The sequence below is a fragment of the Kogia breviceps genome, chromosome 2, assembly GCF_026419965.1.
Source record: "Kogia breviceps isolate mKogBre1 chromosome 2, mKogBre1 haplotype 1, whole genome shotgun sequence".
In the NCBI taxonomy this organism is placed as follows: domain Eukaryota; kingdom Metazoa; phylum Chordata; class Mammalia; order Artiodactyla; family Physeteridae; genus Kogia; species Kogia breviceps.
The window spans coordinates 188,772,725-188,792,689 of NC_081311.1; the positions used below are offsets into that span (position 1 = coordinate 188,772,725).

General features: G+C 37.7%; 1 pseudogene; it reads right to left on the minus strand.

Moving 5' to 3' along the window:
• Nucleotides 1–17,339, minus strand: part of LOC131750451 (ras-related protein Rab-5B pseudogene) — a 54,068-nt pseudogene extending 36,729 nt beyond the window's left edge.
• Between the last annotated feature and the right edge of the window lie 2,626 nt (nt 17,340–19,965).

Below are 19,965 nucleotides of genomic sequence, written 5' to 3' on the forward strand. Positions count from 1 at the left end.
AATGTGGCTGATAGAAGGTAAACCATCTATAAAATATGACAGTAGAGTTTGGGGAGTGCTTGAGTTCTCTTGGTAATGCAATGTTTGTTAATATTGCCACCACTTCTCTCTCCTAGTCCTGATCATCCCTAATATTTCTGGGCCGAGAACAAGAGTACAAATAGAAATGGGTATATACAATTTGCTAAATATTTAAAATTAACAAATCAAGCTAAAATATAGTTGAATATATTATATGCTACTCTCATTTCTTGATAGATATAACTATATAACAAGAAATTATACTTAATGTAAAGGTACGGTTTTATGATTAAAAGTTGGCAAAATATTATAGATGATTCATTTAAATTATTATTATGCATGTCTGGGTATTCTGTCAACGGGCTAGTGTATCAATTTGGCTTCTCTGGAAGCAGAAGCTGAGACAGAACTGAGAATGCCAGGGATAGATTGTGGAGTGATGCTCATGAAAGATAAATCAACAGGGAGCAGAACTGGGAAGGTAAGCCTTTCAGAAAGCAATGCAGATCTATTATCTGTGAAAGGAAAGTGGGAAGGAGGCAGAATTGGGTAGGAAGAACCCCAGACTATGAACTAGACCTGACAGTCTCAGCCCACCCAACAGAAAAAGCTGGAAGCAAAATTTCCCCATGAGGAAAATCCTGCACTGGACTGAAATGGCCAGGCCCTAAGATCTTCATTCTGCTTCATTATTGGCTGGTGGCTGTCTGGGAAGAACTTGAAAACTGAGGTTGGTCTTGAAGGCTCTAAAGCTGGAAGCTGTCAGCTAACTCCTGTGGGATAGCTGGTCTACCCCAGCTGTGTCCCTCCACGGTTGCCACAGTGGAGACCTCATTCTGCGCAAATCCAATTTCCTATGTAGGTTTGAGAAACAGCTCCTCCAAGATTCCAGTGGGCTTCTCTTCCTGAGAAGGACCTCAAAAGAGGGAGATTAATGAAATGAACCAGAGCTCTTGTTCCCCTACTGCAACTGGTCTTGGGTCTCCGACTAGAACTCATTGTCTCCCTACGGGCTATATGTTCTAAATTCCCCTGTCCTCCAGCTGTCACCATCGCAGATCTGAAAGGTCTGAGATCCTAGAAACCCTATGTTTCTTAGGCTGAGGCTACCTCCTTTGTCCCTTCACAGTCACAGGTGAGTAAGTGAGTACCTAGAGGTACTCTGGTTCCATACATATTCCTCCCTGGGTTCCATACATATTACCTGGGTTCTATACATATTCCTCCCTACTTCATTGTGTAACAGCAGCCCTGACTCCTCCTGATGATCAGGGAAAATACTACCCCAAGATGATGACTCCTCTTCTTGCCTACTAGTTCCCAGACACATGAAGTCCAAAGTGCCAGGTGCTGCTGTAGCTTGTTCTTCAATGAAACCCTTGACATGTCTCCTGATAAGAGTGTTTCCACCCTTATGGGGACCAGGACCTTTCTCTAAAGTCCAGCGGTGTGGAAATAGGAAGAAAAGTGTCTTCCAGTGGGTAATTGGGAATGAAAGTAAATGGGGTCACTCCAGCTTCCTCTCCTTGTTTCCTGACCCATCTACTCTTTATACTGGGGACATAGCATGAATCTGAAGAAAGTAAACAATCTGAAAATCCTCGGCAAAAAAATTCAAACAGAAACTTTATCAGAGAAGCAATGTAAGTGGCAAATAAACATATGAAAAGATGTTCAACATTATTAGTTTTTAGAAAAACACAAACTAAAACCACAATTATATTCCATTAAACATCTTGAGACTAGATGGACAAACAGCACAACTGACAATATCAAGTGCTTGCAAAGGTGTGGAGCAACTGGAACTCATGTACATATCTCATGGGAATGCAAAATTGTACAGCCATTTGGAAAGCTGATTTTCAACTTTTGACAATTTCTTATAAACTTAAACATGCACTTACCATATGAGCCAGCAATCCCATTCCTAGATATTTATCCAAGAGAAATAAAAATTTATGTTTATACAAAAGTTTTACATGTCTATAGTAGCTTTTTTCATAACTGATTTCACCTAGTGAATGAATAAACAAACTGTGGCTCATACATACATTGGAATACTACTCTGCAATTAAAATAAACTATTGATACAACCAACAACATATAAATCTCAACTGTATTAGTCTAAGTGAAAGAAGCTGAACTTAAAATGTTACAAATCATTTCATTTCTATGACCTTCTAGAAGAAAAAAAATTAGAGACATAAAAAGGATCAGTGATTACCAGAGGGTGGGGAAGATGAAAGTGGTTGACCAAAAAGGGGAAGCTTATTGGAATTTTGGGGGGGTTGATGGAAATGTCTGTATATTGTTTGTGGAAGTGGTTAGAGGACTCTATGTATTTGTCAAAACTCAACTCTGCTTCAAAAAGAGTGAATTTTACTGTGTGAAAAATTAAAGGGAAAAAATAAATGAAAAATTGTGAACCTCGAATGGGCCTTTAATGAAGTCAGGCAATTATACTACATTTTCCTGGTTCATACACATTCTTTCCTCAATACTATTTCTTCCCCCATCCTCACACTTCCAGCACCTTCTCTTCTATTTTTACACTCTACAGATGACCTTGATTTCTATTCATTTGAGAAAATTGAAACAATTGGAGGAGAAATTTCATGAACTCTCATCATCACATCTTCTTCCATATATTACACCCTCCTTCCTATCACTACCTTTGCTTATTTCTAAAACCAATAAAGCATCAGATCCTGTACCCTCTCTCTTACTTTAAAGTATCAATTCAACAATGTTTATCTCCCTCTCCTATAATCTCAGTTTTCTGGCATTTCACTTGGCCTTTTCAATCAGCATACAAACATGTCATTTTCCCATCTTAAATATTTTCTCTTAAACTCATTGCCCTGTTCAGTTGTCACCCCATTTCTCTGCTTCCCTTTATGGCAAAGCTCCTAGAAAGTGTCACCTACTTCCATTTTCTTCTATCTGTATCCTCCCATTCCTGAATGTCTCCTCTCCACTCAGGCTTTGGAACCTATCACTATACTGGAAGTTGCTCTCATCAAAGTCATGAGTCACCTCCACATTGTGGAATCCAAAGGACTTTTCAGTACTCATTTTCTTTGATTTACAAGAAGCTTTAGACATACGGCTGCACACTCTCTTGTCTTTGAAATGTTTTCTTCACTTAACTTGCACAGCACATGCTTCTGGTTTGCTTCCTATTACACTGACAGCTCCTTTTCAGTCTCTTTAGCTGGTTTCTCCTTTTCTCTCATAACTCTTAATTTTGGAATGACTTAGTCCCTGGACCTTCCCTTTGATTTACCTAAACATACTCCTTTGGTGGTCTTATCCAGTCTCATATGCATCCTGCCCACTTCTGAATTTATATTTAAACACTGAACCTCACCACTGAACTCTGATATAAATTATCCTCTTCAATCCATCTTTTTCACTTGAGTATCTAGTGAACATCTTCAACTTAATAATCACAAAGTGAACATCAAAACTTCCCTTACAACTTGCTCTTACTAATTAATGGCAACTTCATCTTCTTAGTTGCTCAGGCCCCAAACTTTTCTTTTTACTTTTTAATTTTTTTTGACTCTTCCGTTTATTTTATACTGCAGTTCCAATTTGCCAGTATATCCTTTTGGTTCAAACTTCAAAAATATATTCAGGAAGCAAATGTTTCTTACCTTGTCCAAAACCATACCTCTCACCGGGTTATTGTAAAAGCCTCATAACACCGTCTGACTTTTGTCCCCTACCCCCTCTCCATGGTCCAATATCAGCTGGGGTAGACTGAAAAAATTGCCGAATGTTCTTTCTCTCCCATCAAGTTATAAAGTCTATTTTTGTACTTCTTGAAACTGGAATAGATGTGAGACTTGCTCTGCCCAGTGGGACATACTAACGTGATGCAAGCAGAGATGTGAAAAGTATGTGTGCATTTATTTGGACTTGCCCTTTTTCTGCTCTTCGAAACCCTTGTAGTCACAATGAGGTGAAGGATCCCAGGCTAGCCTGGTGGATGATGGGATGCATGTGGTCCAGTTGCTCTATCTTCCAAGGTGACAACGATGTAGCCTCCAAAAGCCGAGTCACATATCTGACCAGCAGCTGACCACAGACATCAATGAACCTGAGACCAGTAGAAGCATAGACCAGCTTAGCCCAATCCTGCTCAAATTGCCGACCCTCCAAATCATGACCTGAAGAAGTGTTTATTGATTTAAGCCAATAAGTTTGGGGTAGTTTGTTATTCATTAAATCCTACCTGAAACTTTAATACTTAAATTATTTAAAGTTCTAAGTTAGATCTTGTCATTTCTCTGTTCAAAATCCTGTAAAACCAGAGTCCTTACAATAGCCTGCAAGGCTGTGCATATTCTGGTGCCCTCTTTCCCTCTCTGACCTCAGGCCCACCAGCCACACTGGTCTCCTGTTGTTATTGCTCAAGCTCAGGGGACACACTCCACCTTAGAACCATTGCACTGGCACTTTTCTCTGCCTAGAGTGTTCTACTATCCCTTTGCCTAAATCCTTCACCTTCATCAAGTTTTGCTCACCTCATAAGCATTTTACTAAAAATGACTCCCTCACTAGAGCTCCGATATACTTACAGTGATTTTTTTTTTCATCCATGCAAGTGATGTACCAGGTGCTTTACTTATTCATGATGTTTGTTGTCTAACCCCTTCACACTATGATGAGATACTTACATCTAAGGATTTTTGTCTGTTATGCTTACTGTTGATTTCCCAGCACATACAACAATTTCTGGCACAGATTAAGTCCAAAACAAATATTTATTGATAAATGAATTATGGAGATCATGAGGACTGAGTTAACAGGAGTAGTCTACTTTTTAAAGGAGCTTTGATTTGAAGAGGAAAGAAATCTTCCTCTCCTTTTGAGTTTAGAGAATTAAAATATTTTATTCCTTGCTAGTTCTTGCATGTATGTGTGTGTAATAACATGCAGAGCTATAAGACAAAGCCTATTAGTATTGGTACAGGAAGCGCTCTCCTCTAATTATCAGAACTATTCTATCCAAGTGAAAAGAGAAGTAAGTAAACATCAGTGCTTTTGAACTGTGAAAAATGAATGAGTGTTTCAAAAGGTCAGACTTGCTGATTATCTTTTAAATATTCTCTTCTCTCTAAAAAATGCCATATTTATATGGTGCTATCCTTTGCACTGTGTGACCTCCAATCTGGTCAGAGACAGGTACTGTATTCTATAATTCAATGTTTCATAAGTCAGAATGAAATGGTCTTTTTTACAAAATGAAGTTTGAAAGTAAAATTGTGCTTTGTTACTAGTCTTAATTCTTAGTAAACAGACCTTTGGTCTTTATGGTACTTTGAGTATATTATCTTTCATGGATGTTGCAAAGGTCAGGGAAGACAATTTCCTTTTTAAACAGATCCCTTTCGAACATCTCGTGTTTGATTTGTTTGAAGATGAGCATTTTAATGCTTTCCTCTCCCTTTTCCTTCATGGCTAATGGAATAAAAAAGGCATACCCTTTACTCTGATGCTTGACGTGTTTAAATTTTTTTTCATCATAATGACATTCACATTCTGAATCACTTAAAAATGGTTACCTAGACTTGAGACTCATTAGCATACTGGTCTCAGGACGAGCTGCCATGTTACAAAAATTCTTGACTGACACTAGGCATAAAAATAAGGACAAAATTTAGTTTAAACTAGTAGTAAGGTGTGTGAGAGAAATATTTCGCTCACTCATTCATTCATTCAGTTATCCAACAAAAAATTGTAGTGTACTTACTGTCACCCAGCCTCCCTGCTAGAATATGGACAATAGAACTAAATGTCATACATAAGCCGTTTCTTGAAAATGGTAGTTTAGTAGTGGAAGCAGACACATAAACATGATATGTGCTATAAAAGGGGTCCCTATGCAAATGCTCCTCTATATTTTCCTTTACCAAATGACCAAATGAGCAAATTTTTCATTTCATCAATTAATTGCTTCAGTATTGTGTAGACTAACTTTAGTGTGTCTAACATCAGAAACCTCTCTTTTTTTCTGCTGTTTGGCTAAAGGTAGCATGGGGTATCTTCAATTGGAAGGTCCAGGAACATAAATCACCCATGGTCCAATTTTGCTTTCTGTCTCTGCAGGGAGGAACAGCATGAGCTGCACTGGGAAGAGAACCTGACTCCATTGCTTGCATGTGTGGGCAAAATATAAATTCATATACAAAAGCCCACTGTGGAATTTCTTCCACGTGTTTGTAATAATCTGAACTCCTGCCAGAGTTTCTGAGATTTGGGATCATTATGTTGTCCTAACTTAAAAACATTTTTTAAAAAAAACTCTTTTATTCATTTATTTGATGTTCCTTTTATGTGTGATATTTTGGGCTTTTATTCGGTATCTTAGCATCTGGTGTTACAGACACAACACTAAAAGCTATAGGTTTAATTTTTAGTTTCCTTATACTTGAAAACCCAGCTGAGTATTGACCATTAATGGGACAGGGCTCAGGTGGTATTATTGTCAGTCTTCCAAGCTGAGAAGAAAGGTCCCCAAAGAAACAAATACCTAGTAGGAGTATATTTACTGCTGTATAGGGGTTGTAGAAGAAAATGCATTGAATTCCTTAAAGATGGCATTTATCTTCATGGACAAAGGATTTGAAAACCATATCATATCTCTGCCATTTAGAAAGAGGAGAGAATGTTAGAAAACATAACGATTTCATGAGAAAGCTTTAAATTATTTTTATCCTGTATAAATCATTAAAGTAGTTTTACATATCAATTTGTATGTAAATTGAATTGCAGATTTCATATTAGAAATTACAAAAATGTAAAAATAGGGTCAAAGTGTGATATAAACACTTGCAACAAGAAGGATATATTCAGATGTAAATGTAAGGCACGAATAAAATATACAGGTAAGCAGAAAATTTTTTGTTTAAAATGAACATTTGGTAGGGATAATGAGATAATGTATATGCTAGATTGAGGAAAAAGAGGAGTTGATTTTACCTTACAGTTTAAGAATGTAAAGATTACACATACATACATGAATGTATAAAAGTTATGTACAGAGATATGAAGAAGTCCTTACAGAAACTTAGCAGTATTACCAAGATAAAAAATACAAATAGGAAATAAACATGCTGATAGCATACTTAATCCAGAAAGAGAAAGTAGGTGTGGCCTCAAATGAATAGTTTACCAAAAATTATGAGATTAGTATCTGACTTCATGGGAAGTGTTAATTTCCCTGATATGGACCGGACAGTGATACATTTTCAAAGAGCAAAACATAGAAGAATTCATTAGACTATTTTGGCCACAAGCTATCAATGCTTTTACCTTGGACAAGTCTCTCTGCTTGTCTTTACCTGACTTGCAGGAGCATTGGGAACCCACTCGCCTGGTTGATGCACTGGAATAAGTGAAACTGTGTAAGAGAAACTTGATTCCTCTTTGAGATACATTTCTTTATCAAACTCTAGAATGAAGAAGTATAAAGTCCCATGGATTATCTGAAGGAAATCATCAATAATTAATATTTCTATAGCATTTCATGGTTTACAAAGCATTATCACTTTTATTTATGTGATCTCCGTGTCCTCTCTTTCTTCAAGGTCATATTCATAGATGACATCCAAAATATTCAAATAATTGGTTGAGCATAGCTACTGACACATTAGAATAGATGTAGACCTTAATGATGATATAGCTATACCAAAACCAGCCCTGAGTTTCTTTTATAATTATCTTTTAAAGTAATTCTGTGATTATCTTGCCATATTACTATTCATTTAAAAGTTATATTTTCAAGGAAAAACATATTTTGATCAGGGCAATTTTTGGTGTAACTGACAGAAACTCAACTCAAACTTCCACTTAAGTGAAAACAAAATACAAAAAATATTTTTAAAAACCCAACAACTCCCAAACCCATAGAATTTGTCTCATAAAGCCAGGAAATCTAAGTGTGATTGATCCAGTGGCTCAAGCAATATAACATTACCAAGGATCTTTTTCTTTCCATCTCTAGATTTGCTTTTCTCTGGTTAACTTCATTCTCTCCTGCTGCAGGAAAAGAGAATTGCAGAGAGCCCTAAGACTGTATCTTTACAACATGAGATGTAAAAGGAAGAGAAACTATTTCTTAGGGCTAATAAATAGAATAGCAGTACTCTGATTGGTCCTAGTTGTGGTACACACCTGCCTCTTGAACCAATTACTGTTGACAGGGAGATATAAGGCCGTGATTGACAGGACTTGGGTGACATGCTCAACTCTTTGCCTAGGAGATGAGTGGGCACTCTATTTCATGATATTATTAGAATCACATAGGATGGGGGACGGGATACTTTCCCAAAGAAAACCAAAGTGAAATGGGAACAATCATTGTGTAGAAATAAACTATTATTGCCATAATTTACTGTATAGAAGTGAATCACAAATAATTCATATTTTAGAAAAGGTTGCATGATGATTAGAGTCATGTGTTCTCCCCCCACCCACACTCCGTGGTTGAATTTCTTCTGTGTCCTTTTTTTTGATGAAAAAATAGCAATTTTTAGTATGGACAAATCTACTTGTTTGCCAAGTTACTTTAATTCACTTGTACGATCATTTACTAAGAGGAAAAATGCAATCTTTCAATAGCACAGTATTCAATAAAGTCTTCTATCCTTTAAAATTGGATTGTGAACCACATAAAAATGTTTTTTTAATCTCTTGTTCTCTTTTGATTATGCATGAATTCTCATTATTCCGTGGGTAGTAATCTTTCTGTGAAAAATATCTACCTCACCCTGACAGACGTCCAGCTTTGTTCATCATTTTCCAAGTATTCCCTCTAATAAAAACATCTTCTTTAAAGGCAGTTTGAAAGTGCTATTCCTTGATCTTGCTGAACCGATAGGAATCCAAAATGTGCTCTCACTTTATCCAAAAGTGCATGCAATGTACAGCTTTGAGGATCTGAACATGTTCGAGTATTTTCTGTGTTCAAGTGAATGCCTCCCCACCCCTGCCCCTCACCGGAGAGCATATAACAATCAGAGCTGGCTGTGCTGTGATTCAATGGATGTATTCTTCAGAAACCCATCTATCAGCCAACGACACATCAGAAACAGTCCCCTCCTCTCCAGGTGGGTGAACCAGTAAATGTGTGTCAGGACACGAGTGTGTATATAATCATACAACTTAGATTGCTTGCATGGGTTGTTCTGGCATTTCATCAGTTTTGCCCTTTCCCCTACTTGGAATCTTATCTTCTTTTTCTTTTTCATTAATTTTTATTGAGTATAGTTGATTTACAATATTGTGTTAATTTTTGCTGTACAGCAAAGTGAATCAGTTATACATATATCCACTATTTTTAAAATTCTTTTCCCATATAGGTCATTATAGAGTATTTAGCAGAGTTCCCTATGTTGTATAGTACATTCTTATTAGTTATCTATTTTATATATAGTAGAGTGTATATGTCAATCCCAACTTAATCCTTCTTAACTTCTCCATTGGGCATATTTCTTAAGTTTTACCTTCTCTGGAACCCTCCCCCAGCAACCTTTTTTTTTATTTCTTTCATCAGTTTTGTAGTTTTCCACAGGTAGATCCTATATATTTTTGGTTAGATTTATACCTAAATCTTTTATTTTTTAGTGCTACTGGATGGTGTTTTTAATTTCACATTCCAATAGCTTATTCTTGGCACTTGATTTTCATGTTAAGTTTGTATCCTGCAACCTTGTTATTATCACTTATTACAAAGATTTTAAATGGATGAATTAACTGAGTTACTCTTTACCTGTCAAATGATAATTTTGTGCATCCTTCTCAACTATATCATAAATTATTTAAATATAAGTGCTGTGGATTATACATCTACTTTCCCACATCTATTACAACCATCACAAAGCTCCCATTAAACAACCACAAAAGAACAGTTTTATGAACTTCATTCTGAATCCTCACTGTAGCAGTTACTCACCCAAGTTCAATAACTTTGTGTGCAAAATGTAGATAATAATATCTAATCCAACTGCTTGTTTAAAGATCAAGTGAGAGAATATATATGAAAGTGCTTTAAGACCTGTAATGAGCCATACAATTTTTTTTTTTTTTTTGCGGTACGCGGGCCTCTCCCGTTGCGGAGCACAGGCTCCAGACGCACAGGCTCAGCGGCCATGGCTCACGGGCCCAGCCACTCCGCGGCATGTGGGATCTTCCCGGACCGGGCCATGAACCTGTGTCCCCTGCATCGGCAGGCGGACCCTCAACCACTGCACAGCCAGGGAAGCCCGAGCCATACAAATTTATTTAACACAACAACAGTAATGTAATAATAGTAGTATAAATACAATCAGTTGAGGCCATAATATCAGATTGAAGCCCTGATGATACCGAAAAGATATTACATTCTCTTTTCTAATGATGATCTCTGTAAATCACTTCCTTTTTTTACTCACATAGGTGGGCTCTACACATTAAAATGATAAAAGACTAAAGGTCTGAAAGTTATTAAATACTCATGCCATATAATTTTAGAGTTACACTAATGTTTATTAGAGAAGCTAAAACACTTGAGCACTTCATCCCTGAAACACAGGATTGTAGTTGAATAAATCCTTGGTCCAAAAACAATGAATTTTCCTCCCAACCTTAGAAAATATGAAATACTATGTAATTAGTACACACATAATATTGATACATAGTACATACACAATATATTAGTACATATATAATTAGTAAATACATAATATGATATAATTAGTATTAGAATATTTCCAATTCTATTTTCATTTTCACAATTACTAAAAAAAAAATTAACAGATAGAAAGAGTATACTCCTGGCATCATTATGAGCTTAATATATTATGTGAATTTTGCTGACCATTTAAAAAATCCATTTTCTAAGAAAATTAACTGGTTTTAAATATTTGGAAGACCAACTTCAATATCTTGAAGGCAGTGAATTCATTGTCATGTCCAATTATGAGTACAGATAAAATCTTGAATGTAATTTTGAAGTTTTGGCTGATATCCACTATTGGATGCTCTTCATGCTATCCTGTGGTCAGATGCTGAGCATGCATTTAGGGTAGAAAATAATAGCTTATAGTCACAATCAATCTTTTATCCATAATATACATTTTGCCTTACCAAAAAAGCTTACAAAATTGTGCTTATTCCTTATGATTTAGCTGGTGATTTGTTAAAGTCTGATTTTAAAAAATTGCTGTAAATATTGATCTCTCAAATGGATTTTTAAATATTGCCTGTCAATATAGTAATTTTTTCTTCTAATTGTAAATAAATAAAATAATCCTCTTCCAATAAATTTGCTTTCATTATTTTTAAATCAATAAAATAATACAAATATCATGCTCCATTGTTGTTTTCTCTCTTTTTTTTTCTTTTTAGTTTTGACATGGTCCTTCATAAACTCTTGCATGCATTTCCCTATTGTTTATTCTACACACAGGTTCTTGAATGTCATCTCTAAAAATAAAGAAGCTAGCTATTAATTAAAGTCAAAGTTGCCAGGGAGGCTAAGAAGTCAAAGCCCTAGTTTCCAAGCTTCCATTGGTTGATTCTGTTTAAATCAAACAAACTAGCAAATAAATCTTCTACATAATATCTGGGTTCTAATGGAACAATTTAAAGTCCTGCTTGATGGATCTTCTTCAAAAATATTTCATTTGGCTTTCAAGTTAATTCATATCTACTGTATGTTTTCCAACCTATGTGTTCAGGTTATTCAAAGTATAATAGAATGCTCCAGAAAGAGAAACAAGGTAGAAATGAGGGGCACAGAGCGCTTGTCCAGGGCTTTGCCTTTATTTGTCTGTGTCACCAAAGAAGTAGTATACTTCTCAAGGATTCCATTAACTCCTCAATGAAGTGGCAGTGTTAGCCTAGGTAATCCATAGCTTCCCTCTTGCTGGGCCCTTGCAACTTCAAAAACCCTGAACTTGTCTGCGTTTGGCTGTTAATTAAGGTCTAGGTCTTGATTTTTTACAAACTAAGTTCTTCAGGATCTTTCCAGTTGTGCAAATTGTGACATTCATTACTATCACTTTCACATCTATTTCAATAAAGTAATTATTTTAATTGATATTTTTCTATGAGATAGTAAAGGTATTTAGAGATTCAATAATATTAGCTAGATTTTTCAAGTTCCCTTAAAAATGTAAACCAGTACATGATTTTCCTTTGCTCAAAACTGTTATTCTTCTCATTAAAAAAAAAAAAAAATCCTTACCCTGGCTTAGAGAGCCTTCGCAATATGGCCCTCAGTGACCTGTACTGCTTCAACCTTGGTCACCACTTCCTTGCTTACTGTGCTGCAGGCAATATGACCTCCTGGCTCTTCCTCAAAGAGCCAAATGCACTTGTTTAGGGTCTCTTAATGTATCATTCCCTCTGCATTCTGGATGCTTCACACAGATATCATTACTGTCCAATTCCTTTTCCTTCCTTCAAATATCACTTCATTGGAGAGATCTTCTCTGACCAAGATATTTAAGGGAGCTTCCCTTCCAACACTCTCATTCCCTTATCCAGACCAACGATTTTCACAGCACTTACCAACACAGACATATTGTTAATTGTCTGTCTCTCCTGACTAGAACACAACTTTGGAGAAAAGGAACTTTGGCTATTGTGCTCATTGTTGTATCCTAGTATCTAGAAGTGTGTACACTAGGGATATATTTGTTGAATGAAAGTGGAAGAAGGAAGGAAAGGAGAGAGAGAAAAGGAAGAAGAAGGAGAAGGAGAAGGAGAAGGAGAGGAAGAGGAGGAGGAAGAGGAGGGAGAGGGGCAGGGAGAGGGGGAAGAGGAAGATTTTATATCCAGCTGGTTACCTCATTTTGAGCCTGATTCTAGAATCTTGAGATATCAGAATCTTTTCTAACTCTGCCTGATGTGTCAAATTTCTACTAAGGCATTTTATTGTTATTGTTTTGATTTTTTAAAGAGGGTCAAACTTAATTATTTAAAATAAAATCCTACAAAACTGGTTTCTTCACTATTTGCTTCCGAGTTAGCCTATCTTGTCTTTCTTTCATCTCTTCCCTCCATATTTGTAAAACTGTGAAACCAATGACTTGGCCGTCTTTTGTTAGTCCCTGGTTATCCTAAGCCTTGTCTTTCTGATTTTCTTCCCCATTAAACAGATTAACCTTCCTTCAGTCATGAGTGGATCATGAATTTTCAGAGAATTAATAAAATAAAATGCATATTACATTTATGTAAAATATGTATATATAATGCTGTTTGGGGACTATTCCTTTAATGATTTCAAAATTATCTCAGTACAAAAATTATTGTTTCTGATATTTTTATAATACACTATGTGCAGGGTAAGCAAAGGTCCTGTCCTACATTTAAGTAGAATAGACCATTTAGCATGTGGCCGAATCAGAGGGATTGAAAACCCCTCTTGCTCCTTTGCCTGGTTCCAAAGTATCTCTTAGTTCCTTCTACATCAGGGGTCCCCAAGCCCCGGGCCTGGTCCGTGTCCTATGGGCCGCACAGCAGGAGGTGAGTGGTGGGTGAGTGAGCTTAGCTTCATCTGCTGCTCCCCGCCACTCCCCATCCTCACCTTACCACCCGAACCATCTCCTCGCCCCCACAACCCCATCCATGGAAAAAGTGTCTTCCTTGAAACCAGTCCCTGGTGCCAAAAAGGTTGGGGACCGCTGTGATGATGCTTTAAATATATCATTTGTTACTTATCAGCATATATAAAGCAAGACTTATGATAGAAACTTTAAAGGCATCCTGTGGGATGGATGCCACATGAATTCATTTTTAGTCATTAACGTCTTAGATAACATGGGAAGACCATGAGAAAGTGAAAAGATGGTGTCTAAACTTGATAGTGGTGGAGAGTTGGGGAAGTTATGGGCACTTAAGTCATGCCAGGGACAGAACCCCAGAAGGAAAGCTTTGGGAAGCAAGGCTACCTGAAGACACTGAGTTAGGGACACCGAGTTAGGTCATACCTGAATGTGTTATCAGTTTTATGTAAAAATGTAACTGTCTTCTAGCTTTTGTTTTCTTTAATTCAACAAAAATGTTGGACCATGGGTCTATCCCTTCTGCCTCTCCTGTGAGTCTCTGAAGATACGTTCTCTGTCCTCTAGGAAAGCAGGGTCATTTGTTCAGGTACAGTTTGGTGAGGAGGCCTATGGAGGTACCATTTCAAGTAACAGAACTCTCAAATATAGTCTAATTTTTGTTTGATATGTTTGAATAGTTAGGCTGTTCAGGGGACAACTTCTAAAAGATCACATTTCACTCAAATATACCTTTCTATAGGAAATTCTTTGAGGATCCAGCTCACCTAAACATGGTTCTGCCGCATTAACCATATCGTGTAATTATATAAAATGAAATCTACATGAGTTAGGAGCTGTTATATTTCCACTACCAAATCAATAAGCAAAACCTTGTTTTATTAAGTCAGAAAAATGCACTGTGGTGGCATTCTCGGTCATGTCTGCAAGCATTTTGTGTTCTCTGGAAGCTTAGTGTCCAACAACCTGATTTCTATTTAGGATAATTGGTTTCTTTTTGAGAGTTTAAAACACAGGGGCTTTTCTAATTTTTCAAGATGCATTATACTGGACCTTACTTAATTCTGTACGTTTGGATGGGTGTAAGAGTTTAAAAATAGTATGAGCGGGCTTCCCTGGTGGCGCAGTGGTTGAGAGTCCGCCTGCCGATGCAGGAGACACGGGTTCGTGCCCTGGTCCGGGAAGATCCCACATGCCGCGGAGCAACTAAGCCCGTGAGCCATGGCCGCTGAGCCTGCGCGTCCGGAGCCTGTGCTCCGCAACGGGAGAGGCCACAACAGTGAGAGGTCCGCGTACCGCAAAAAAAAAAAAAAAAAAAAAAAAAAAAATAGTATGAGCACATGCCCAAGTTTTCTATCAATCTTTCTGTTTATTAATGAGGGACAATGCTAAAAAATATACTTTCAGACAACTTTGAGTTAATGTTATTCAGCATGGGTGAGACACCCATATTCCATATGGACTCATCACACAAGTCTGTTTTTGCTGTGTTCTCCAAAATAAATCTGTCCGATGAGCCTTTCATTTTGTTTAGTAGATAATATTAATTGTTCTGGAAAATGTGGATTAAACACTTACATAAAAGTGCATTTGCTAAATTTAACACAAAAATGTTGCAACACATTGTGCTAGAGGAACATGTACATTTTTCAAAGGAATTGACTGAAATTTGAATAATTTTTGCAACTAATTTTGAAATTTAAGATTTTTCTGGTTTGAGTACAGATTCGTGGTATGTATATGCTTGAAATCTGCTGAAATAGCTACTTAGACAAAACCAGCCTTCGTAACCAGATGAATCATTTGTTTGCTTCATTTCTTCTTAAGACCTGTGAGGGGTTTCCAAGCTGTCTCCCTGTAGCAGATGGAATACTCACAGGATTCCATCCCTATAGCAACCACAGCTGCACTGGGCAACCAGCACGCCACTGATTTCCAAATAGCATTTCAGTCCACTGGAGTCTGCAAAACCTCCCTTCTACTGACTGAGTTCCCTGCTGATGCTGTTTGGATAATATCTAGTTTGACATGTATCTCAGAGTAGAAGGTTATCTTGTATATAACTTAAGAGAATACTCAACCTAAAAATAGAATTATCTCAAGGAAAAATATTTTTTCTAGGTATTTTCCCTCTTAAGTCATATATTCTAAGTACTTGACTTATGTCATATAAGATTATCTGCCATAGATAAATCTACACCATAGTCAAGTGGTTCATTTGATTAGACTTTTGATAAAACTGTGGGGCACGATAGCATTTTTGTGAAGATTTAGCAGCTGTCATATTAAAGCCTTCATGAATTAAGTTCAATATTTTTTTGTAAAGAGTAAGTACTCAGGAGCAATACGGGGAAATTCCTTTTTGGAATGCTTTCTTAGTGATTGCTTAGAGATTCCACCAGTAATCCTGATAGCTGCAAACAAAATGGGATAAAGTCATAGATTGGACTGGGTATTATAAAAATTGTTTGGTTATTCAAATGTAATCAGTTTAATGAGTTTTAGAGAGCGTTCTTGCTTGGGGTGTAGTGACAATACCTATGGTGAATTTTCAGTATGAAGGGTACACTTGTGGGGATATTTCAATAAATCAAACCCATGTTAGCATAAAATATGTTGTGACTATGACTGAGGGGTCTCGCCTTGGCACCGTAAGCTGATTTCTTCTTTATTCATGTCCACAAATGTCCAGCTTTCCTTAGCATCCCCTGTTCTTCCTCCTGAACCTATCTGAGCTGGGCTGGTGATGGAAAAATGGTGGAATAGAATCTGATGAGGATCAAACGTGCTTTTAGCATTGTACATTCATATATCATGACCATAACTATTTTATGGGAGCTGATGAATGGGGGAAAAGAACCCAGGGACCAGGTGAAAGCATATAAAACTTCCCATTTCTCTCACTATAGATTTAAGCTTTTACCCACCCCATAGAGTAGGTTAAATATTCAGAGGTTTTCAAGAATAGTGTCCTTTGAAAATCAAATTTCTCTACCTTAATTGAAGATTACATATGTCACAACAATGTAGTCAAGTGAAAAGGAGTCTCTCATTCAGATAGTCTCTGTGTAATCCCCAATACACACTTGCTTTCCATTCCAGAGCCCACGTAGCCAGGTGGCAGATGGAATTTTCATTTTCCTTATGTTGATGGTGTCAGAGAAGCACAGCTTTCATGTCATGTACACAACTGTAATATGATTGCATATGGTTTCATTGAGAATTTCACATTTATAGGGTGGAACTATACCATAACATGAAATCCAAAAGGCTGGAATTAAGCATTGGACCAATCTTGAATCCCCTCCAAGGAGGTTTTGAGTTTCTGGTGGTATGTGCAAAAGTACTCATTATAGCATGGTCTTGTTTGTAGGGTGTGTACCATTAACGTGGACCTTGAGGATAACATTACAGGGAAGCTCTGGATTTCAGGGAAATGTCTCCTTGCCAGAGAATTAAATCTTCTCCCTGCATGCACTTTTGTTATGCTACCTGCTGTTCTCTGTTATCATCACTTCCAGCCTGCAGTCTGGGTCCATTCAGGAATCACCTTCTCCAGGGGGACAGGTAAACAGAGACAGCTGCCACCAAATCTGAATATTTTCCTTGTCACCACTGCTCTACAGAATCTGTGTTTTGCCTGTCTTTTGCTGGGCTGCCAACTACTTGGTTGCCTAGTTACTTGACCTTCCCACCCCCTGCCCTTACCTGCTCGTGTTTCTTCACGTCCTGACAGTCTGCAGTTTGCGAAGGGTGCATGGATGGCTTTGGCCTTCCTCTTTCCCAATACCTGTGGTCTCCGCCTTTCTCTGATTGATTAGGCTTCTTACCCTACTGCTTCCTGGAACCTTCATTAACTCATGTCCTTTTCCCTCAAGCTGTGCCCTCAGGCCCACACTCTCTTCTTATTTCTACTCATAACCTAGAACATATAAACTCTGAGGAACTAAAACAAGAATGAAAACCAAACCTTGCAGCAGCTTTGAATTGCCATGCCTTGGAACTCAATTATCATGTACTTAACTGTATCATTGGAGCTTGTTTTCCTTGAAGAAAACTTTGTGAGATGGTGACTAAATGCATTATTTAGGCTACCTTTCATTATCATCAAAGCATTAGTCACATCAGAAATTTGGGTGAATCCGAAGAGAAAAACTAGTAGTTTAGGAGTTCCAATGAAGTTCTTTAGAGAGTCACCTAGAGTAAGTACATAGGGCTTTTTCTTCATGACTAGACTTATAAAATTGTAGTTGTAACCTAAAGAATCAGTTCTCAGTTTTGGAGAGAATATAATTTTTCGTGTTCAGACTTGGTAGAAACCCAAGTTTGGGGGTTGGTTGGGCATATGTATAAGGCCACATATACATAATTACATATATGATTAAGTTAGGAACATATTGTTATATTTTTTATCCTTGCTTAAATTGGACAGAATATCAAATCGGAAACTCTTTGTCAGGCTTGGAGAATGATCTCTGACAATTATGTGCAGTCTTCATAAGGAAAGCAGAAGCAACAATCTCCCTTTAAAAATACTTAAACAGGGCTTCCCTGGTGGCGCAGTGGTTGAGAATCCGCCTGCCGATGCAGAGGACGTGGGTTCGTGCCCCGGTCCGGGAAGATCCCACGTGCCGCGGAGCGGCTGGGCCCGTGAGCCATGGTCACTGAGCCTGCGCGTCTGGAGCCTGTGCTCCGCAACGGGAGAGGCCACAACAGTGAGAGGCCCGCATACCAAAAAAGAAAAAAAAAAAAAATACTTAAACAACTTATCTCTTATTGGTATACTTGTGTTTTTCTTTTTATTCCATTCCTGTGTACTTGTGTGTTTTCTTTCTGAATCTCTGAAGACTGTAATTTGAGATCTAGAGACTTATAATCTGTGAAAAAAAAATAGACTCACTTAACTGCTCCTTGGTCACTGTACTCCCTTTACAAAGGTTGGATTCCAGCTTGAATTGCTTTGGGTGTTGCAGAGTTGATGTCTCCCTGAAGATCCCAAATTTCACAGTGAGAAGTCAGTGCTCTCCTTCCTCAAGGAGGTCTAAAATGTAAGCCCCCAATCTCCACCATGCTGAACAAAGTTAAAATAGCAGCCTGTCCACCAGAATCACCTTCCCTTCCAACTGCCCATATAAGCAAATGTGTTCTCAGCTCTGACATCTGCTCTCAGCTGTTGACTCAAAGAACAACCTGAACCACTTGGTTTTAGCTCCACTGTATCCCTCAGTGCCCCTTCCAGAGAGCACTGACATCCGCCGGAGTTGATAGTTCTTTAATAGGCCTCCAAAATAACTTGAAGTCATAGTAATTGCTACTCAGTGTCACAATTTTGGTCTAAGAATACGAACTGAGCAGAGAATCTCTGATCATCTGGAGTTTAGCATCTGGACTATGATAGAAATGTTAATTAAGAACACAGATAAATGTAAAATGTGAAACCAAGTTAAGTGTTCTAAGGGAAGAGGACATAGAACTCAAAGATACCTGAGAAGGGAAATGCTTCCCTGAGGATGTGACACTGAGATGACATTTGAAAGAGGAAGTGTTAATTGGGGAAAAAGGGAGGGTCTATCAAAAGTAATCCAAGCACCCAGAGGAGCAGGTTCTAAGGCCCTGGGGTAGTAAGGAGAATGGCTAGTGAAACAGACATAAAGAATGCTGATAACACTGTAGCACAGAGAATGAGTGGGAGGGAGCACAAAACATGAAAGTTAAATGTAACAGCCAGGAAACCGGAAACCATTCTATATATTCAAGATACGCAAGGGCATATGTAACATGGACGAACTGGGGCATAGCTATCAAAGATGTGAATATCAAATGCCATGAGAACTTCTATCAAAGATTGAAGCTTGAAGTCCTATCACAGGTGGTTCTCACAAGCTCACTGGTGTTCAGAAGAACTAAAAGAAGGGACTTGAATAGTTATTTGTACAACAGTGTTCATAGCAGCATTATTTACAATAGCTGGAAGGTGGAAACAATCTAAGTGTCCATCAGTGGTTGAATGGGTAAACAAAAGTGAAATATATATACAGTTGACTATTCTTCAGTCTTAAAGAGGTAGGAAACTGTGGCATATGCTATACAGCATGGAATTATGTGGAAATAAGCCAGTCACAAAAGGACAAGTATTGTATGATTCCACTACTGTGAGGTACCTAGAGTCATCAAATTTATAAAGAGTACAATGGTGGCTGCCAGAGGCTGGCAGGGAGAGAAGAATAGGGACTTAGTGATTCATGGGGACAGAACTGCAGCTGGGGAAGATGAAAAAGCTCTGGAGATGGAAGGAGGTGAGGGCTGCACAGCAGTGTGAATGTACTTAATGCCACAGAACTGTTAAAATGGTAAATATTATGTTGTCTATATTTTATCACATATA